The 23,328-nt window shown below is 41.8% G+C and overlaps 1 protein-coding gene and 1 long non-coding RNA gene across 4 annotated transcripts in view; one reads left to right on the top strand and one right to left on the bottom strand.

The window, feature by feature from the left end:
• The window catches only part of LOC126987770 (uncharacterized), a 79,361-nt gene that overhangs the window by 8,611 nt on the left and 47,422 nt on the right, over positions 1-23,328 (top strand). The window contains exon 1 of one of the 3 annotated variants that reach the window (XM_050845077.1): positions 11,555-11,661. The exons of the other annotated variants lie outside the window; for them this stretch is intronic. The gene's annotated coding sequence lies outside the window, so the exon portion shown is untranslated. Of the gene's footprint in view, positions 1-11,554; positions 11,662-23,328 lie in introns of those variants that run through there. 3 annotated transcript variants of the gene reach the window in all.
• LOC126987773 (uncharacterized) overlaps positions 1-23,328 on the bottom strand; it is a 208,469-nt gene that overhangs the window by 154,113 nt on the left and 31,028 nt on the right. The window lies entirely within an intron of this gene.

Genomic DNA, 23,328 nt, shown 5'->3' with positions numbered 1-23,328 from the left:
GAGAGAGAGGAGTCCGATTGGTTGGTTGACACTGCGTTCGGGTTGTCTTTGGGAGGGAGTCGAAGGCGTAGACGGACGGAGGGTAACGGATGGGGTGTGTTGTGTTTTGTGTGCGTGTGTGTGTGTGTGTGTGTGTCCGGTGTTGACTTGTGGCTTTTGTTCATTTTTATACTTGTGGTTCTTGATATAATTCTGCTTGTTCTTCTTTGTTCTTTGTTGTTGTTATCCTTTGTTATTTGTATTTTTTTATTGTTCCATGCGTTCTTAATCTTAGTCTTTGTTATTCTTGTTTTCTTCTTTGATGTTCGTGTTTGTTGTTGTTGTTTGTGGTGGTGGTGGTGGTAGTGAAGGTGGTTGTTCTTACGTTCTTATTTCTTTGTCTTAATTTTAGCTGGTTATTCTGTTTTCTACTGTTGCTTAATTCTTTTTTTAGTCTTCTTTCTTTCATATCTTATTGTTTTATCATCTTACTGTGTTACATTTTTCTATCGATTGTTACTTTTTTTCTTTTCCTTGTGTTGCTGTTGTCTGCTGTGTTACTTAATGGGGGGTTTTTCCTATCGTTTTTCTTCTGTTGCCGTTGCGCCATCACTACGTATATACTACCTTTATTTTCTTTTGCTTTTCTACTTTTTTTTCTTCTGAAGCTACTTTTTTCTTCTTTTGCTCTTCTCCATTTTTCTTCTATTGCTGTTGCGCCATCACAACGTATACACTACCTTGTTTTCTTTCTTTTTTTCTTCTGTTCCCGTTGCGCCATCACTATGCACTACTTTTTTTTCTTCTTTTTCTTTTCTTCTTTTTTCTTCTATTGGTGCTGCGCCATCACAACGTATATATTACCTTGTTTTCTTTCTTTTTCCTTTCTTTTTTTCTTCTGTTCCCGTTGCGCCATCACTATGCACTACTTTTTCTTCTTTTTCTTTTCTCCTTTTTTCTTCAATTGGTGCTGCGCCATCAATTAGTATATACTTCCTTTTTTCTTCTTTTTCTTTTCTCCTTTTTTTCTTTTTCAGTTCCCGTTGCGCCATCACTACCTCCTCCTTTCTTCTTTTTTTTTTTCCTTATCCTTGTTTTCTTTTTCTTTTCCTGTTGCGCCATCATCACCACCACCACCTTCTTCTTCTTCTCCTCCTTATCATCAACACATCCCGTTTTGATTATGGCGACAGTATGATATTATTATCCCACTTAGATTATTACCCCATAAGACAAAGCCCCCCCCCTCTCCCTTTTTTTCTTTAATTCTCCGTGGTTATACAAGAGTACCCCCCCACCCCCTCTCTCTCTCTCTCTCTCTTCACCTCTGGCCTTCCGATGCTGCAGTGACGAAGACAAAAGTGGGGGAGAATGAATTTTTTCTCTCTCTCTCTCTCTCTCTCTCTCTGTGTGTGTGTGTGTGTGTGCGTGTGTGTTCACTCATGTGTGGAATGACCATGAAGGAGGTAGTGGATGAGGAAGAGATAGAGGAGGAGAAGGAGAGATGAAGGAAGAGAAAGAAGAGGAGGAAGATTGTAAAAATAAAAAAAAGGAAGTATAAAAATCAATAACAATTTCAATGACCCACAAATTCCATCACTACTAACTACTACTACTACTACTACTACTACTACCACCACCACCACCACCACCATTACTACTACTTCACTTACTCTGACTCATAAAACCTAAACACACACACACACACACACACACACACACACACACACACACACTCCCTACTCTACGCACACAATCAACAGAGGTATTTCAACCCCTACTATATATGGAAGACCGGATAATTATTCCTTTTAATGACCACCCTCCCTCTAACCCCCATCCACCCTTTTTAATGATCATAATAACTCCGCGGACCCAGGGAGAAGAGGGCCAAGGTCACGAGGTCAGGAGGTCACGGGTCAAAGAAAACAAGAATAGGCGTCCTTGATGAGGTTTTACGCGCGATGGAATTCAAATGACGTGCGTTGGAGTTTTATTTACATTCTTAATATAGTATGAAAAAAAGGACTGAGAAGGGAATGAATTAATGAGTTATTTTTTATGTTTTGGTGAAGGTGAAATAGAGGATAAAAATAAATATACAAGGAACAGTTATTGAGATTTGGAGTTAGTAATTGCTGGTTGAAAAATGAAATGTTAGGCTACTTGTAATTCAGAAATGTTAGGCTACTTGTAATTCAGAAATGTTAGGCTACTTGTAATTCAGAAATGTTAGGCTACTTGTAATTCAGATTTTAAATAAGTTAGTAATCGTTGGTAAGGAAGTGGAAAATAGCTTGTGAGTTGGATTTTAAATAAGTGAATTCAATTTAGTTATCTATAATAAATCGTCTTAACTTTTGTGGACAGAACCGAAGACAACTATTTTTCTATATATTTTAGGTGATGGTGACGTTGACAAAGGAGGTTAAGTGAGCTTTTATAATTATTTTGATGAAAGTGGAAAAAAGTAACTGATTGACTTTTTTAACTGTTTTTCAATAAATTTTAAGTGTAATATTTATTGTTGTTGGCAAATAATAATATAATGACGATGTTATATATTGATAAAAGTGGAAAAGTAACATTGATTTTTACATTTTATTTTTATTTTTAGTTTCATATTTATTGTGTCCACTTAACCGCTTAATATGAAAATGCAATACGTTTTATGACCACTAAAGCAACTGATTGATTTTTACATTTTTCATATTTTTTGTTTAATATTTATTGTGCCCACTTAACCGCTTAATATAAAGATGGAATACGTTTTTGACCAATAAAGTAACTGATTGATTTTTACATTTTTCATATTTTTTGTTTAATATTTATTGTGCCAACTTAACCGTTTAATATGAAAATGCAATACGTTTTATGACCACTAAAGCAATTGATTGATTTTTACATTTTTCATATTTTTTGTTAAATATTTATTGTGCCCACTTAACCGTTTAATATGAAAATGCAATACGTTTTATGACCAGTAAAGTAACTGATTGATCTTTACATTTTTCATATTTTTTGTTTCATATTTGTTGTGCCCACTTAACCGCTTAATATGAGGATGGAATTCGTTTTTGACCACTAAAGCAATTGATTGATTTTTACATTTTTCATATTTTTTGTTAAATATTTATTGTGCCCACTTAACCGCTTAATATGAGGATGCAATACGTTTTATGACCACTATTAGTATTATCATCAAGGAAATCAACAGTAACGGGTCTTGGGTATAACAGTACATCGCCGTTACTGATACTGTTAGTGCCGTTCAGTTCATCAGTGTGCCGTTCGCCTCGTTTCCTCACGTAAAGGTCAGTAATAGCGGCGACAAAGTTCAAAGGTCAACACAAACCCACTTCACTTTCTTCGTTAACTCCACGATTATTTTTTCTTTTACATATATTTTTTTTTTTTTTTTGCTCCGAGAAGATAATAACGGCGTGTGTGTTTGTTTGTTTGTTCATGTGTGTGTGTGTGTGTGTGTGTGTGTGTGTGTGTGTGTGTGTGTGTGTGTGTGTGTGTGTGTACGCTAAAAAATTCTTCAACAAATAACTTTACGTACAGAAGTGACTCAGCCAACCGCATCAAGGTCATAAAACATTAACATACACACACACACACACACACACACACACACACACACACACACACACTTGTGGCTAAAGTAATTCTGGGCACACGTCCTTGGATGTATTTAATTATTTTCTCTTCCTCTATCATCATCATCTCCTCCTCCTCCTCCTCCTCCCTCTTCCTTGAACCCTCGTATGTAAACACACTAGGAAGGAATGGAGCAGGAAGGGGAGGAGGAAATGACTAAAAAACAGTGAAGGCAAGAAAGGAAGGAGGGAGGGAAGGGAGGAAGAAAGAGAATTATAAGGAAGGAGAAGGAGGAGGAAGGAGGGAACGGTAGGGGAGGGAAGAGAAATGACAAGAAAAGGAGTGGAGTGGAGGAGAGTGAGAGGAAGGAGGGTGGTAAGGAGAGGGAAACAGAGCGAGAAGGGACAAGGGAGAGGAGGAAAGGAGGAAACGGAGGGAGAGGGAAGAGGAATGACAAGTAAAGGAGTTGAGTGAGGGAGAGGAAGTGAAGGATGGAAGGACTGGGGTAGGGAGAAAGAAGGAATAAAGGAAGACAAGGGAGAGGAGGAAGGAAGGAAGGAACAGAGGGAGAGGGAGAAGAAAAGGCAAGAAAGGGAGTGAGTGAAGGAGGAAGCAAGGGAATAGAAGGAGAGGGAGAGGAGGAAGGAAGGAAGGAACAGAGGGAGAGGGAGAAGAAAAGGCAAGAAAGGGAGTGAGTGAAGGAGGAAGCAAGGGAATAGAAGGAGAGGGAGAGGAGGAAGGAAGGAAGGAATGGAGAGGGAGAAGAAAGGGAGTGAGTGAAGGAGGAAGCAATGGAATAGAAGGAGAGGGAGAGGAGGAAGGAAGGAAGGAATGGAGGGAGAGAGAGAAGAAAGGGAGTGAGTGAAGGAGGAAACAAGGGAATAGAAGGAGAGGGAGAGGAGGAAGGAAGGAGGGAGTGAGAGAGGAAGGACAAAATTCTTCACCATCACAATTCACATATTTTAGCAATCCTCAATGACCCTGACTCACCCATGTTGATAATCGTCCTCCTCTTCCTCTTCTTCTTCCTCCTCCTCCTCCTCTTCTTCATTTACTCTTCCCATTCCCTCTTTACATCTCCTCATCCCTTCTTATATAATCTTTCCCTCCCACTACACTTCCTCCTCTCCAAAAACCATGACACACACACACACACACACAGACACACGCACACACACACAGGAGCTCGCTGGCAACTCCACCCCGTGATTCACACATAAGGGTACACACACACACACACACACACACACAGCTTCCTCCACCTGGCTTATGTAGATATTTCGAGTTCATTTTGTAGTAGATTTATTATCATTAGTTATTATTTTCATTATTATCACCACTTTCATCATATCTTTCCTCCCTCACCATCATGCACGTAACTCTTATTCTCTCAATGTTCTCAATCTGTCTCAATTCTCCTTCCTTTTATCTCATTTTCTCCTTCCCAGTTCCTGTTTGTCCCCTTTCATTCACTTTCCTTCCCTACACTGCCATGCTTGTAAACGAGAGGGGAGGAAGGAAGGAAGAGAGAGAAGGGAAGAAGCAAAACAAACACTGAAGGGGGAAGATACGTAGGGTCCAAAAGGGAGAGAGAGAGAGAGAGAGAGAGAGAGAGAGAGAGAGAGAGAGAGAGAGAGAGAGAGAGAGAGAGAGAGAGGAGTACGAAGAAAGGGGAGAGTGAAAGGAGAAAGTGAATAAGAGAATATGGTAAGGCTGATTGTTAAGGTGATATTGGTAGTCTCTCTCTCTCTCTCTCTCTCAAGTTTATTTTACGCCACGCTTCGCCACGCTCTCACTCTTGCTTTCCTTTTCCTCCTCCTCCTCCACTTCCTCTTCCTCCTCCTCCTCGCTCTTCCTCTTCTCTTCCCTTCCTCTTCCTCTATCCCGTCCTTTATTCCCTCTAGGACTTCTTCCCCTTTTTATTTTCTCCTTTCCTTTCCTTCCCATCCGGCAGTGCCCTTCCTCGCTTCCTGTTTTTGCATTTCTTTTGTTTCTTTCGTTCTTTCTTTCCTTTCCTCCCATCCAATCCTGTTTCATATTGGTAACCTCTCTCTCTCTCTCTCTTCCTCAACCTCTCACTATCCTATCTGAATTATGACACACACACACACACACACACACACACACACACACACACACACGTAACTTATCCTTCCTTGACTTTAAACCCTCCTGACTTACGTAAACCCAAGCGACTGATAAGGAAGAGGAGAAGGAGGTGATGGAGGAGGAAGCGGTGATAGCAAGGATGGTGTATTGGTGACTGAGTTTGCTGTGTGTGTGTGTGTGTGTGTGTGTGTCGTTTTGCTAATCTGGGTGAACACAGTGACTAATACCTCTCTCTCTCTCTCTCTCTCTCTCTCTCTCTCTCTCTCTCTGTTGACGAAATCGATGTTCTTGACGGTAATAATAACAAGGCGGAAGAGAAGGAGGAGGAGGAGGAGGAGATAAGGAGGATTAGTCATGAACCACAAATAAAAAGTTAAAAGAAAAACAGCATGACTCACACGGTGCATAAATCCATAATCACCTTCATAATACAGACGAAGAAAAAAGGTATAGATTTTCACATTATTTCTTCAACATGACCAATTTATTTCCTCTCGCTTGTGTTCGTCCATTTACCAGCACGAAAATACAACACAAAATCTCGTTCTTTTTTAATATTTCTTTCTGGATCAGCTTCAAAATGACTGCTAAAAGACATGTACAATATATTATGCATTCAGCGAGTAACAATATATGCATTCGAGTAGTGATTAAAGTTTCACAATACCCAACGTTTAAGCATTCAACAAACTGTATACATTTATTAACCAGCGGATGTATTCAAAGAGCAGTGCGCGTGTATAATTTAAATTTGAGCATACATACATATATTCATGCAAACGAGAGGTAAGTGTATTCAGCTAGTGTTTATAATGTTACTTAAAAGTTTAAATGCATGTTTAGTAAGATGTATCCATTCAAATTTCGGTGTTACAAGATCCGGTTGAGCACTTATCCCCCCCTCCCCCCCACCTCTCTCTCTCTCTCTCTCTCTCATGATAGCAAGTGTAAAAGTGTGAGAGAGAGAGAGAGAGAGAGAGAGAGAGAGAGAGAGAGAGAGAGAGAGAGAGAGAGAGAACTGATTTATTTATTTATTTATTTGTTAATTATTTGGTTGACTGACTGACTGGCTGTTTGCATGACTGATCAGTTGTGTACATTGCTTGCTTGACTGACGGACTGGAAGACTGATTAACCGTTTCGACTGACTGTTTTTTTGTGATAGTTTGTGTCCTTCAGTAAATTTCAAAGGGTAGGAGTACGTTGCTGGCTTTGTATTGTGGGGAAAAAAAAATGTATATATTCATGTGAGTGTATAAGACTGACTGGAGTGTTGAGGAGTAGCGGACATCCTCTCTCTCTCTCTCTCTCTCTCTCTCGTAATCTTCTCATTACACAAACACATCCTATTATCGTTATCTTTTCGCCCAATGCCTTTAAATAATTATGTATATACTTGTGGTGTTGTATTTTCTTTATCTTATTATTTCCTTCTTTCTTTCTTCAAGATATTTTACTTTTCTGTCTTAGTTTTGTCTGTCTAATTACTTTCATTTTCTCCTTTGTCTTACTTTCTTCCTTGCTTTTTTTAATGTGTCTTCTTTTTATCTTATTCAATTTCCTTTATTTTCTTCTTATCTTTCTTTCTTGCTTCCTGTTTTAATAAGCTTTCGTTGTCTTTCTTTTTATTTTCTTTCTTTTCTTTTTCGTGTCTTACTTTCTTGCTTGCCTTTCAATGTGTCTTCGTTTTATCTTATTTTATTTGCTATCTCATCTTCATTCTCTTTCTTTCTTGCTATTTAATTTGTCTTCGTTTTCTGTCATTCTAATTTCCTTTCTTAATGATAAAACAGAATATCACGTTCTTGTCTTTTTGTTTTGTTTTGTTTGTCGGCGGATACGTTCGTCTCTCTCTCTCTCTCTCTCTCTCTCTCTCTCTCTCTCTGACCTGATTTCTTATGCAATACACTAAAATTAATCGAATCAGCTGTAGCATCCGCGCGTTACTGGACTCATCATCATCTTCATCATCATTATCATCACTAATCAATCTTGAACACAATTATTAAAAAGCGTAGTAAATATAGATTTCCTTTAACTTCGGTGACCTTATAATATCTGTAATCGTATTTTTTTTAATGCTTTGTAATTGTAATCTTGCTCAACATCTAATATTCATGTTAGCGTTTTACTTAGATTCACACGTGACCATTTTCAGTTACAAGTAATTACTATGGTGTACTAGGCGGTGAGAGAGAGAGAGAGAGAGAGAGAGAGAGAGAGAGAGAGAGAGAGAGAGAGAGATGGGGTCAGGGAAGAGTGAAAACAAGAGTGAAGAGGAATAAAACAAAAAAATAGAAGAGGTTAGAGAGATTAAAGAATGAAGGAGAGAGAGAGAGAGAGAGAGAGAGAGAGAGAGAGAGAGAGAGAGAGAGAGAGAGAGAGAGAATGTTACGTTTAATTAACCCGAGATTGAGTAATAAACATATCCACGACTCTGAAATGAACTTAAGGAAGACAAAAGCATATTATTATTTTGAAATTGATAAAAATATAAATAAAATGGGAGAATAGACGCAATATATTTATGTGAGAGAGAGAGAGAGAGAGAGAGAGAGAGAGAGAGAGAGAGAGAGAGATTCCATAAGACCACTTGCTTCAGGGTCGGCGCTTCACCGCCCACAGAGCGAGAGAGAAAGTGGTTCCCGCCGTGTGTGTGTGTGTGTGTGTGTGCCAGAAAGCCCCCGCCATCTCTGACCTCTATGACACGGGCGTGGAGACAATATATTCGTTTATACTCTATTTTTTTTTCTGAGCACACGGAGGCGGAGATAAAAAAAAAAAATAATAAGTATAAGGCAAAGAAAGTATATCACAGACGTGACTTTATGCTAATCTGGGTCAAATCTCTCTCTCTCTCTCTCTCTCTGTGTGTGTGTGTGTGTGTGTGTGTGTGTGTGTGTTTAATTCAGTTTGCTGTATTTTAATGTGTCGTATTCTATCATTTATTTTTTTCTTCATTTCAAAACAATATTAATATACTTTGTCTTCTTTAAGTTTGTTTTAGAGTCGCGGATACGTTCATGACTCAATCTCAGGTTAATTAAACGTAACATTCCTTCTCATCATCTATATATTTATCTATCTAGCTATCTATTCTATCTATATATGTATCTATCTAGCTTCTTTCTTTCCTTCTATTTATAACCTATACATAGCCTCTAACACACGAAGAAGAGGCGCCTCACATGCCACATTAGTACACGTTCACTCAGTCTGATGGGAACCTCGCCTTTCTCGGCCCCATCAAGCCGTAAGAGCCGCACGCGAGGGCCAAGCGTTCGTGAGGCCGTCCATGTGTTGTTGTGTTCGTGCCGCGGCCAACCAACACAGGAAGCAGCTGGCTGGTGGAGGGGCTGGGGACGGGAAGGGAAGGAAAGGGAGGGGTAGTGGGGCTTGGGACGGGAAGGGAGAGGAGGAGGTGGAGGTGGGGGCAGGAGGGGACGAGTAGGTGCTGGGTGCTGGGAAAGGAAGGGAGGAGAAAAGGGATGGGTCGGAGAGGAAGAGGTCGCTTGGGATGGTGTGTTTGATGGGGGAGAGTGATGGTGAAAAGAGGAAGAGCCTGAGTATGGGAAGGAAAAGGAGTAGCTGAGATTAGAGTCCACTATGGGAAGACATGGATTACAGGAGTGACTTCAGACGATGATGTAAGAGAAAGATATGGAAATGAAGAGCAGAGGAAGTGCTTGGAGTAGGAAAAGGAGAGTGGGGAGTAGTGAGAGGAGGGAGTGGCTGAGAGTGGAGGAATGGGAGGAAGGAAAAGGAGGGGCACAGTGGACAAAGGAGAGGAGCAAAGGAGGAAAAAAGGAGTGGCCGACATTAGATAAGTGAACGGAGAAGGAGGAGGAGGAGGAGGAGGAGACAGGAAGGAAAAGAGAAATAAAGGGATGAGAAAGTGTGGAATCAAAGGGTAGGAAGAAAGGGGGGGAAGCATAGCAGGAAGTGAAGAGGGAGGCAGAAAAGAAAGAGGAATAAAGAGGGTGAGTGAGAAAGTGGAATCAAAGGGGAGGAAGGAAGAAGGCAATATGGCAGGAAGCGAAAGAAAGAAGAATGAAAGAAACGGAGGAGGAGGGCGGCAGAAATCAAACGAAACTAAAGACAAAATAAATAAATACACGGACGAGGAAGCAGAGAATAAGAAAAAAAAAAGGAAGGAAGAAAAAATCAGTAGGGGCGAGAGAATGCATGCAAGAGTTGGACAGAAAGCGAATGGAAAATAACCGAGAAAAGAAACGGTTTGAAAGCCTTGGAAGGACAATGACAACAGAGGGCGAAGGAAGGGACTGAAGGAAGGAGGGAGGGAAGGAAGAAGGAAGAAAGAGGGGGGAAGGATTGCAAAGGTAGGGAAAGTAGACTGAAGGGAAGGAAGGAATGATGGAATGAAAGGATGGAATGGAGGGAGGGAAGGAAGGAAGGAAGAGGGGGGAAGGATTGCAAAGGGAGGGAAAGCAGACTGAAGGGAAGGAAGGAATGATGGAATGGGAGGATGGAATGGAGGGAGGGAAGGAAGGAAGGAAGAGGGGGGAAGGATTGCAAAGGGAGGGAAAGCAACAGACAGGTGGAATGTGCTTTAGTTTGCTGTGGTTTCGAAACTTTGAACCCAACACACACACACACACACACACACACACACACAGGAAGATAGATGTTCATTGACCCTAACATTACACAATATATTATACATGGAGAATAAAGCCATACCGTCACGATAAACATTAAATATGAATATATGATATAAAATATAACACAAGGGGATAAAAGTGTGTGTGTGTGTGTGTGTGTGTGTGTGTGTGTGTGTGTGTGTGTATAACTAAGTGGGGTCACGTCCTTATCTTTTTTTTAAGGTTTGACCCAATTTTCATTCACGTAACATCTTTGTAATCGTTTTTGACACCTGGCAATCCCATATCATCACCATCACACCTCACCCACCCCTTCCCCCTTCCTTTCCCCTCCTCCCCTCCCCCTACACACATATCTTGATGAAAGGGTTAATTGACTGTCCCTCACCTGTGGACTGGCGGAGAGAGGACTTTTCGGCACACCTGTGAAGCTTTAAACACCTGACTACAATACACAGACAGACAGAAACAGACTTCAAAGAGTACATACATGACTGAACAGAACGAATGACAGAACCAAACAAAAAACAAACGAAGGAAACAAAAACTAAAGCAAGTAAATAAACAAATCCAAGAAAATCAAAGTAAATGATTAACACAAATGCGTGAGAAGCGATTATGCAAATGAGGACCATCAGGTTGTTTTAATGACCGTGTGTGTGTGTGTGTGTGTGTGTGTGTGTGTGTGTGCACGCGCATGAGCAGGAAGTAGGTTAAACAAGAGGGAGGTAAAGAGGAGGAAGAGGGAGGGAGGGAGCGAAAAACGGAATGAAAACCGGGTTAGGAGACCAAGTGAAGGGGAGAGAGAGAGAGAGAGAGAGAGAGAGAGAGAGAGAGAGAGAGAGAGAGAGAGAGAGAGAGAGAGAAGAGGAGCAGTGAAGGTGGGGGGGGAGGAAAAAGGAAGAGGAGGTCGTGTGTGAGGGAGGGGAAGAAGTGATAAGGTTTGGGGAAGAGGAGGGAGGAGGAGGAAGAAGAGGTAGTCAGTATTGCGTAGTGTGTGTGGTTGTGAGGGTGTTTTGAGCGAGTCAGTCTTCCCTCCTCCTCCTCCTCCTCTTCTTCTTCCTCTGCTTTTTTGCAGCACTGGAAACGAGCGAAGGTCTGCGTCGTAAGAGAGAGACCATGAGGTAGCGGTGTTGTTTTTTTCCTCTCTCTCTCCTAGTTGACAAGCGAGGCGTGCTTCAGTTTCAGTCTCAGTGTGTTCATTGAAAGTAGCGCAGTGGTGGGTGGAGGTGTTAGTGGAGGTGGTGGTGATGAAAGTGGTGGTGAAAACCTTAATGTTGGAAGAGGTTGAGTTAGTGACGCGCGTGAGTTCGGTGTTGATGGTGGTGCAGTGGTGGTGAACGAACAGGTGTGTGTGTGTGTGGTGGTGGTGTTGTGGTGGTGTGGTGATGAGGATGAGGAAAAATAATTGAAGAAGAGAAAACAGAAGAACAACAAGGAAAATATGGACATTGTAAGAAAAAAAATAATGGATGAGTAGAATAGTTTTAATACAAACAGAGAAGGAGAGGAAAAGAAGAACAAGAGGAAGAGAACACGAAAGAAGGAAAGAAGGAACACAAGGAAAAGATGGACACTGAAAGAAAAATAAGTAATAGGGAGAGAATGTCCAGGAGTATCGTTTTGTGTTAATTTTGATATAAACGGTGATGACATGGTGGTGATGTTAGGTGTGATGAAGGGTTGTGATGGTGATGATTAGGTTAGGTGGTAATGGTGGTTGTGTTGTTCTTGTTGGGTGGTGATGGGGATGATAATGGTGATGTTGGTGCTTGTGGTGTTAATGGTGACTTGGATGGTGTTGTTCGTGATGGTGGTAGTGTTGTTGATGTTAGCACTGGTGATGGTGAGGTGACAATGATAGTGTTGATGGTGATGGTGTTGTTCGTTACGGTGATGGTGATAGTGGTGGTGGTGATGTTGGCGGTGGTGATGAAGTAATAGAAGTGGTGATGGTGGTGGTGACAGTGATGGTGAGCGGCGGTGGTGAAATAGTGGAGTGGAACCGTCAGACACGAGATGAGGAAGTGGTCCAGTGCTTCCTACTCCTGACGCCTTCCCCTTTCTCTCTCTCTCTCTCTCTCTCTCTCTCTCCCCAACGTGTCGCCGCCCATGTCAAAAGAACTGATAAGAAACGAAGCAAAAAAATAAATTAACATAACATATACGTGACATATTTAGCATTTCTTTATTGTTGCCGACGAGATAACAAACCGTGGGTGGGAGGAAGGGAGAGATAAGAGAAGGAAGGGCGATAAGAGTTAAGAGGAGGGGGCGGAGGAGGGAAGAGTATGACGTGGGGTGAATGAAAGGGAAATTAATATGCGAAAAAGGAAGGGAATGTAAAGGTAATTATTATGGGGAGGAAGAACAATGAGAGAGGTAATGGGGAGGTGTAAAGAGTATAAGGTGATGTGTGATGTGAATGAAAGGGTGGGAAGGTGTGTACTATGTGAAGAAGGGAAGACAAAGGTAAATAGGGAAAGAAAATATAAGGAATGGAATAGGGTGAAAAAGAGAAGAGATAGGTGATGAAATTAGGTTAGAAAAGGAAGTATATACGTTAGGAAAAAAAGGTTAAAGGAAAATTGTGTAACTGAGAAAATTTAAGAAAAATAAGAGAATGCAAAGGTAATTAGAGGAGAGGAATGTATAGATAAAGAAGAAGGTTTAAAAAAAATAGGTTGGTACGGAAATGAGGTTAGAGAAAAGTTAGGTTAGGAAAAATGTAGGAATTTAAGAAAACATGCATTATTGAGAAATATATAATTGGCAAAGGATGTAAAATTAATGAAAGTGATTTGAGGTGTTGCTTATAGGTAAAAAAAATGAAAATACAAGATTGGTGACGAAAATGAGGTTACAGAAAAAAATGTCAGGGAAAAAAGATGGAAAATAAAGGAAACACGTATTACTGAGGAAACAAGGAAACAGAAAAAGTTAAGAAAAAGACTTAAATTAATGTCAGAAATGCAATACTGAGGTAAAAAAGTGGGTCAGGAAAAATTACAAGAAAGAAAGGAAGACACGTATTACCTAGGAAAAAAAGTAGGTTAGGAAAAATAAAGTTGTAAAAATTAAAGGAAGAGATGGATTACCTAGAAAAAAAATGGAGGCAATTAAGCGATTAGGAGATTATGATTTGGAATATAGAGATTATGACGGGTTAAAAGAGTTACGGATGTGGGTGTGGGTATGGGTGGATGGGTATGGGTGTGTTCAGTGCAGAGAGAGAGAGAGAGAGAGAGAGAGAGAGAGAGAGAGAGAGAGAGAGAGAGAGAGAGAGAGAGAGAGAGAGAGAGGAAAAAAGGAGAAAGATAAGAGAAAAAAATGAAGAGGAAAAAAAGAAAAAAAGTGTACTTCAAATAATGCGCTAATAATATAAGTATGATAAAAACAAGGAAGAGAGGAAATACAATAAATAATCAACAACAACAACAACCAAAGAAAATGAACAGAGGAAGCAACAATGAAGCTGATAGGAAGAGAAGGAAATGATATATAGCACAGTTTTAGGAACAGGAGAACCAGTCTGTCGAAGCAGCTGTCGGTGGTCACATCTGTCACGTTATTTATTTCTTGTCACGTCTTTGGTATAACCGTCAACCTTTCTGATTCCTTGAGAGTCCACCTGTTGTAATCGTGGCAATAGTAGTAGTAGAGGTAATAGTAGCAGATGTAGTAGTAGTAGTAGTAGTAGGTGTTATTGTAGTAGTATAACAAGCAGAGATAGGACCCATATACCGAGTTTGTTTTTGCGGTCTTCTTATTAGCGGTTATTGTTACAGTTGTTGTTATTGCAGTATTCTAACAAGCAGAGAGAGAGAACTGACTTTACAATGAGGGTTTAGTTCTTGTTCTTTGTTATTACCCGAACTTGTCCTAATGTTTTGTTATAAGTGGTTGTTACTGTTAGTGCAGAAGTATAGCAGAGGAGTTTATAGACTGAGGTTTAGCTTTATCTTATTATTAGTGTTGTTTTGGTTCTTAGGTGGTGATGGTGGTGGTGGTGATAGGTGGTAGTAAATTTTTCCTTGTGTTCTAGTGACCTCTGACCTTGTGGCGGAAATGGGAAGTACTGGGGTCAGGCGTGGCGGAAATGAATCATAGTTATAGATGTAGTTATCATAGTCACGAGTTATGGTTGTAGTAATAGTAGTAGTAGTTGCTCGTATGGGTTAAAAGTAGTAGAAGTAGTAGTAGTAGTGATGACAGATGCTAGGAAACGAAGGTGGTGGTAGTGGGGGTAGCTGTCTTCCTGCGGGTGGTGGTGATGGTGGTGGTGATCAGTGATGAAGACAGCTGACGAGGCAGTATGGTACCGTTAGAGGTGGTGACAGCGGTGGTGATTGAGTGAAAGCTGTATAGGTATGGAAAGAAATGGAATGGTGGTGGAATGGTTGCCAATAGTAGGAGGAAGGGGTGGAGAAGGGAAAAACAAACAACTGAGGTGGTGGTGAAAGTGGTGATGATGATAGTGGTGATGAGAATGATTGTGATGGTGGTGGTGTTTCGTATTGGAAGAACCGTCAAGTGTGTGTGTGGGTGTGGGTGTGGGTGGGTGTACGCGGCTTTCACACCTACCAGGCACCCCCCAAGGCTCCGTGTCAGTGTGTGTGTGTGTGTGTGTGTGCCGGGTGGACTAGACTGGACCGCCGCAGGGCACACACGGTCGGAGTGATTGGCGGTGAAATGGAAGGCAGGCGTTTCTAATACAACACATGGGGCGGTATGCTCAGACGCCTCCACCTCCCACATCAACTATTTCTGAAGACCTAAAAGAAGGTTAATAGAGTTTTCATGAGTTTTTTTTCGCATTCATGGTACAGAAGAAGGGTCACGCTACCACCAGGGTCATAAAGCTACCCCTGGAAATACTCGAAACTCCTACGAAAGCCTTGTCAAATATGTGTACTTGAGCGCCGAAATGTTTGAGAATAAGGCCCCTGAAGTCTTGTTTCTGGGGTGGAGACAATGGAAATGGTAGTGTAGGGGTCTGTATGGTAGTGAGTGGTTGTGATAGTATGGTAGTAGTAGAAGAAGTAAGTATTCGGTGTTAGTAGTACATAGTAGTAAATAGAAGTGTTCGTAGTAGTTTAATAGTAGCAGTAGTAGTATAGTAGAAGGGGTATATAAGTGTTTGTGGAAATCAACGCTACATTACATTTAAAAGAAATCAGAAATGCAATAATTGATGTGTGAAAAATAAATAATTGCAAACGATTTCTTAATTAGGAATCCGGAAGTGAGGACAAGAGAGAGAGAGAGAGAGAGAGAGAGAGAGAGAGGCGTGGGAAAAAAATAAACCTGTCACTTGATAGAGTAGACAGGAAGAGTTGGCACTGAATTCATCTCTATCTCTCTCTCTCTCTCTCTCTCTCTCTCTCTCTCTGACCCGGCGGAGTGACTGTTACTGTTGCTCCTATTGCTATTTCTGTTCATTATATTTATTTTCATATTTTCTCCTATTATTCTTTTCTTATTCTTGCTTATTATATTATTCTTATATTAATTTTTTTTTTGTATTTTTTGCCTTCACATTTCACCGGTAAGCGATTTTTTTTTTTTTTGGTGTGTGTGTGTGTGTGTGTGTGTGTGTGGAAAAGGGAACATCAGTTTGGTCTGCCTTACTTTATTGATGGCGTGAATCGAATGTTTATTTTTTTTCAATTTTTTGTATTGCTTGTATTTATTAGTCCTTTTTTTTTTCTTACTCTTGTCCCTATCATTACCCAATCATGATGTTACTCATATATACTTGTTTTCCTTTTTACTGGAACTCGGTTAGGTTAGTTGTTTTGCTGGGGTAGGTGAGGTTAGGTTAGGTGAGTTGTTTTGCTGGGGTAGGTGAGGTTAGGTTAGGTGAGTTGTTTTGCTGGGGTAGGTGAGGTTAGGTTAGGTGAGTTGTTTTGCTGGGGTAGGTGAGGTTAGGTTAAGTTAGTTGTTTTGTTGGGGAAAACCGAGGTACCTAGATTACGCCACTTCCAAATAAATGTTAAGTAAATCAAATCAAATCAACTAAACAACTTCAAGTATTAATTAAGGAGGCACAAGGTCATGCTAATTGAATAAACATGGAGTGAAGTGGAGGAGGAGAGAGGAAGAGAGGGAGGGAGGGAAGAGGGGTTGCGAAGGAGGAGGGGAGGAGAGTGGATGGTGTTGGGTGGAGACAAGGGGGAGGAAGGAATGAGAGAGAGGGGGAGAGGAGGAAGGAATGGTATGTGGAGGGCAAGAAGGAACGAGAGAAGAGGAAAGGAAAGGGGAAGGAGTGGAAAGAGTGAAGAAGGGAAGGGGAGGGAAAACAGAGTGAAGTAGAAGGAGAGGAAGAAGGGATGGTGAGTGGAAAGGGGAAGAAAGATATGGGGGAAGAGGGAAGGAAAAGAGGAGTGGGAAGTGTGTGGAAGGTAAGGGAAGGGGAGAGGAAGAAGGGATGGAGGGAGAAAAGGAAAAGGAATGGGGTAAGAAGGAAGAAAAAGAAAATAAGTTGAAAGTGTGGGAGGGAAGGAAAAACAGGTCACACAAATATAAAACTGATGAAAAAGAGCAAGATAAAGGAGAGAAAAAAGTCGTGTAAATGAAAAGATGAATTATTGAGAGTTGAGGAGAAACTAAAGAGAGAGAACGGTCAAAACAGGAAAAGATTGTTACACGCGATACGGCAGAGAGAGAGAGAGAGAGAGAGAGAGAGAGAGAGAGAGAGAGAGAGAGAGAGAGAGAGAGAGAGAGAGAGACTACACACACACACACACACACACACACACACACACACACACTTCAAACAACTAATATCAAACAAATCTGCATACTAGGCGTTCCTTTGACAGTCTGCAACGCACATGGAGGAAGAAGGGAGAGCATCAGTAGGGAAGGGAGAGAGAGATAAAAGAAAGAAAATAAGAAATGAAGGAAGGGAATGGTAGGAAGGTGAAAGGAAGGAATGGATGAAGGAGTGGTAGAAACAAAAGGAATTGATATGGACGAATTGAAGAAAGGGAAGAAGGAAGGACAGAAAAAAGAAAAGGAAGGGAGAATTCGAAAATAAAGGGCAGCAAAAAGTATAAATGAATTAGAAAAATAAATATCAACATTCTCGTCAAATATTGTTCTTTAAAAAGGGAACGTTCAATGCAATAATAAAAAAAAAAATTGCATCGAAAAGGAGAGAGAGAGAGAGAGAGAGAGAGAGAGAGAGAGAGAGAGAGAGAGAGAGAGAACTATAGGAACTTCTAGATGGCTGTCATACCAAGAACCACTCTAGCTTGTCAGTCAGTCAGTCAGGATGTGAGACAAGTAAACGTAGTCAGCAGGAAAAAAACACCTTATAGGCATGACTCACCCCAGACCTAGAAGACCATTGTTTGGGTGAGTCGCCTGGAACATCGGTGAGTCACGGCTCGGGGAAGGGAGTGAGGGAGGCGGTGACGGGGCCTGGGAAGGGGAGGAAGGGAAGGACAAAGGGGCAGGATATAGGACTAAAGGAAGAGTGAAAAAAGGGGTTGTTACATATCTCCCTCTTCACCGTGTCTAATGCCTGTATTTTTAAACCTAGGCGCCTCAGTTCGTCTGTTTGAAGAGCCTTTCGTAGAAGTTGCTTGGGTTTTCAAGGGCTGTTTTGTGATCCCAGTGATAGGTCTCACAAGACTTCTGCAACATGAACGGAAAAATTACCCAAGAAATCCCGGTTAGTATTTTTAAACCTATCAGCGTCTCAGTTCGTCTGTTTGAAAAGCCTATCGTAGAAGTTGCTTGGGTTTTCAAGGACTGTTTTGTGATCCCACTGATAGGTTTTACAAGACTTTGCGCCATGAACGGAAAAATTACCCAAGAAATCCCGGTTAGTATTTTTAAACCTATCAGCGCCTCAGTTCGTCTGTTTGAAAAGCCTTTCGTAGAAGTTGCTTGGGTTTTCAAGGACTGTTTTGTGATCCCACTGATAGGTTTCACAAGACTTCTGTGCCATGAACGGAAAAATTACCCAAGAAATCCCGGTTTGTATTTTTAATCCTATCAGGGTCTCAATTTGTTTGTTTGAAAAGCCTATCGCAGAAGTTGCTTGGGTTTTCAAGGACTGTTTTGTGATCCCATTGATAAGGTTTACAAGACTTTGCGACATGAACGGAAACATTACCCAAGAAATCCCGGTTAGTATTTTTAAACCTATCAGCGCCTCAGTTCGCCTACTTGAAGAGCCTATCGTAGAAATTGCTTGGGTTTTCATGGGCTGTTTTGTGATCCCAGTGATAGGTTTTACACAACTTCTGCGACATGAACGGAAAAATTACCCAAGAAATCCCGGTTAGTATTTTTAAACCTATCAGCGTCTCAGTTCGTCTGTTTGAAAAGCCTTTCGTAGAAGCTGCTTAGGTTTTCATGGGCTGTTTTGTGATCCCACTGATAGGTTTCACAAGACTTCTGCGCCATGAACGGAAAAATTGCCCAAGAAATCCCGGTTAGTATTTTTAAACCTATCAGCGCCTCAGTTCGCCTACTTGAAGAGCCTATCGTAGAAATTGCTTGGGTTTTCATGGGCTGTTTTGTGATCCCAGTGATAGGTTTTACACAACTTCTGCGACATGAACGGAAAAATTACCCAAGAAATACCGGTTAGTATTTTTAAACCTATCAGCGGCTCAGTTCGTCTGTTTGAAAAGCCTATCGTAGAAGTTGCTTGGGTTTTCAAGGACTGTTTTGTGATCCCAGTGATAGGTTTTACAAGACTTCTGCGCCATGGACGGAAAAATTACCCAAGAAATCCCGGTTAGTATTTTTAAACCTATCAGCGCCTCAGTTCGCCTACTTGAAGAGCCTATCGTAGAAGTTGCTTGGGTTTTCAAGGACTGTTTTGTGATCCCATTGATAGGTTTTACAAGACTTCTGCGACATGAACGGAAAAATTACCCAAGAAATCCCGGTTAGTATTTTTAAACCTATCAGCGCCTCAGTTCGCCTACTTGAAGAGCCTATCGTAGAAGTTGCTTGGGTTTTCATGGGCTGTTTAGTGATCCTAGTGATAGTTTTACACGACTCCTGCGACATGAACTTGAAAATCACCCATGAAATCCCGGTTAATTAAGTGGCCTTGGGAATAAGTCGTAGTGGGCGCCCGATACGTTTGAAAATATGGAATTAATACCCGTGTTTACTAGGCTAGTTAGGGTCCCCTCACTATCAAGCAGGTTCAGATTTTCTTTTATGATTATTTTCTCAATTATCTCCATCTTGTCGTAGTTGTATTTTTCGTCCTTAGTATACGTTTTTTTATGACGTAGTGGCCGGGATACGAACGAGTGACCATAAATACGAGGGGTTGTGTACCACCTTAATGTCAGGAAGGAGGCTTACGAGGATTAGGATGAGAGGGAGGGCGAGGTGGATGTGAAAGGGGAGGAGGCGGGGAATTGAACACCGTATTGTCTCAGTGTATCCCTCTGCTAACACCAATGCAATAATACTAATGGTTGGTATTATAAGACCCACTCGCTTCTCACATCAGCCATTTCTAAAGGTCAAAGAGGGTGTCAGTCAGGTTCCAATGGGTGTTTCTTCAAGTTCATGGTACAGAAGAAGACTCACACTACCACTAGGGTCATAAAACTACCCCTGGAAATGCCCACCACTCCTACGAAAGCCTTGTCAAATGTGTGTTCTTGGGCGGCGATATTGTCTTGTAATACGACCTATCAGCGTCTCGTGATGGCAACTGATAATCTGTTATGATACTGTTACGCAATACTCATCACTACATATTTATCGTCACTTTCGTAAATAAACCGCCTAAGTCATTATTTTCTGCTTAACAGGAAATCAGAAAAGAACTGTCACCATCTCATTCGGCTTAAGATTTAGGCAGAAATGAAAAGGCCAATTCTAGAACACTCAAACCCTGAATGACGAAGGCAACTGTACAGAAATGGGCGTCACATGTTGAAAAATTGATGTAGACAAAAAACTGGAAATCGCTGAAAAATGAGTTAGGCAATTAATTTATGAGGGTGACGTTATCTATCAGAGCCTTACATTTTTTTTTTACAGTAAAGGAAGAAGTTCAAGGGGAAATAATAAATAATGAAGACAAAAAAAGCCCGCTAATCACAGCTCCCGTAAAAAGAAAGTAAGAGTTGCCAAAAAGAGAGGTGCTTCAAAGACCCATTTTTGTGACGTTTACTCTGTTCAGGGAAACTCTTTGGTATAGGAATAGATGACTGATAGGTGACACTTGTACTTGTAGTAATGGATAGCGCGAGAACAAGAACAGGATAAGTTTCGAGGACTTCCACGGACCAACACATCAAACAAAGGCATTTCTTAGAATAATAACGAACTAATTATTTTTTTCCTGGATTCCCGGTTACTCATCCTTGCTCGTGCCATGATACTATTACGGCCATCCCTCTAAATAAACATTCAACTCGCGTCGTGGTCCACCGCCTGCCTAGCGAGTGGACAGCCCGCGACAACCATTTCCTGCCTCTGCTCCGCGGCGGGAAGCGGGCAAACGGCTTCCTGACTTCTGGCTAAACAAACACTAAACGATGTCCGCGCGTCAGTGTCCAACGTTGCCAGATTGTCGTACTCGGGCTCTTATATTTGCTGATTTCCGACCCCAAAAGTGTCTCCTCCACCCTGATAACAAGATTCATTTATAGTTATCATTGAAATGGTTAGTTGTTGGTGTTTTTGTGCAATAGTCATGGGTCAGAAACTGGTAAATACGATGTTCTGAGTACGATAATATGGCAACGGTGAGTGTGTCCCCGACAAAACATAATGACGCCTTCCACGTACTGAGAATAGTTATAGTTGTCGGTCACACGCTTTGTTGTTGCTTTGCCTGATGTTAACGCGTGGACAGAGTTCAAGCATGTCTCACCCAAGGGTCGCCACTTAAGCCCCGTTCACACGCTGCCGACTCTGGGCAACGACAACCCAACGACTCGGGGTATACGTGGTCTTGGGTGTGAAATGTTTATGTGGAAGGGTCGCATATGATCGGAAAGACTATATGCGACCCTTTCATATCAACATTTCACACCCAAGACCTCGAGTTCCACGAGTCGCTGGGTTGTCGTGGCCTAGACTGGAACAGACTAACCTTGGCCGTTGTAGAGGAACCTTTCATCTCTAGTCTGCTATGCCTCACATCATCAGTAGGCCTCGGGCAGTGCGGGCGACATGGTGAATCATCCTCTGAAAGCCCCGCCTCCCCATACTTCCTGCACTCGCTGTGGCCAACCGAAACACCATCTTGGCTGGTATTACTAGACACTGCCATATCACATCAGCTATTTCTAAAGGTCAAAGAGGGGATCAATCGGGTTCTAATGAGTGTTTCTTTAGGTTCATGGTACAGAAGAAGGGTCAGACTACCACCAGGGTCATAAAACTACCCCTGGAAATGCCCACAACTCCTACGAAAGCCTTGTCAAACATGTGTTCTTGGGCGGCAAAATGTCTCATAATACGACCCAATATTTCTTCATTGTTTTACTCCCTACAAGCATGATTGATTGATTGTTGAAAGTAAACAACAAAGGAGAAGGGAGGAGCATGCCATCCCAACCCCCAGGCAGTACAGAGTGTGATTATACAACTATGTACTTTATCGTCTCGTATTTAAAAACATGGCTCCTCTATTCCTTTACTTATATTACATTTACGAAAGGCGTAAATATATAATAAAGACCGTATTATAATGTGCATAGGCTACATAATTTTATATATTTCGCAAACACTCCTGACAACCACAGCCAAAGAACACAACAGTACTAAAAACAAACCCAGCCTTGCAACCCCCCCCCCGCGACCCTCCCCATGTCCCGTAACCTGCCAGCTGCCACGGCTCACTGCCCTCCCCACCCCTTGTTACGCAACCTTACGCACGGAGCTACGCAACGACTGAGATACGCTTACTTTTCCTCTGATGGTGACCTGCATATCCACCCCCGGGTTCAGGACGCGTTTTCTTCCACTTATGGGTTTTAAACGTCTATACCTGGTTGTAGTTTTCTTTAAGTAGCTCAAACAAAATTGCGAGAGGCGTAGTAATGAAGCGGGGTATGCAAAACGAAGCACGCCGAGATATAATGGAAAGGGAGAGGCACTTTAGGCTGCTGTAGTAACTTATGAAATACTTATATGCGTGGACGGTGTTTTCTTCTTTGATAGTTTACAACAAAAGGACGCCGCGGGGTGGGTGCGGTTGGGTTGTGATGGCGGTGGAAGATGAGGCAGGAGGGGGGAGGGGGGGGGGACAAGACGGAGACATTTATTAATTAACGAAAAGAATGGAGAGAGAGAGAGAGAGAGAGAGAGAGAGAGAGAGAGAGAGAGAGAGAGAGAGAGAGACGCGGTATTATGTAAGAAAACGGGTGTGGGGAGGAGGAGGAGGAGGAGAGGGGGGATGGTGGAAATTGATCGAGTTAAAAGGTCACGTTGTCGTATCATCGAAGGTCACCCGGTGCACGGAATCGATCACTTAAGTTGCATTCCCCAAGACATCTAAGGAAGCCATACGATGAAACTAACGACTTGAAGATACGAGCGAAAAGAACATAAAACCAAAGTATATATCTAAGTCTAGTTAAGTGACCCATAGAAGAGGAGAATGGGAGTTTTATGGCCCGTTTTCTCAGATGCTTTCGGCTCTAAACAAACATTCCCAAAGGCCACAAAAGGAGATCAGTCGGGTTCTTATGAGTCTTTTTAACATCCACGGTGCAGAAGAAGCCTCGTCAAACAATCACTAGGCTCATAACACTATCCATGGCAATACCCGCAACCTTTACGAAAGCCTTATCAAATGTGCGTGTGTGATGTGTGTTTGAGGATATGGGCTTGGGGACAGGAATAGGATGCCATGGGTTATATAAGGTGAGGAAGGGGAGTGCTTGTTCATGAGGTGGGGAAAGGGGGGGAGGGCTGGCCGTGCTGGAGTGGAGTAGTAAAGAGGAGTAGGGTGAAGTGGTGGTCAATGAGGGGGGGAGGAGGACGCTGGCCGTTCATGAGGGAAGGGATA

Source organism: Eriocheir sinensis, chromosome 66 (genome assembly GCF_024679095.1).
Source record: "Eriocheir sinensis breed Jianghai 21 chromosome 66, ASM2467909v1, whole genome shotgun sequence".
In the NCBI taxonomy this organism is placed as follows: Eukaryota; Metazoa; Arthropoda; class Malacostraca; order Decapoda; family Varunidae; genus Eriocheir; species Eriocheir sinensis.
This window is presented reverse-complemented; position numbering and strand designations above follow the sequence as displayed.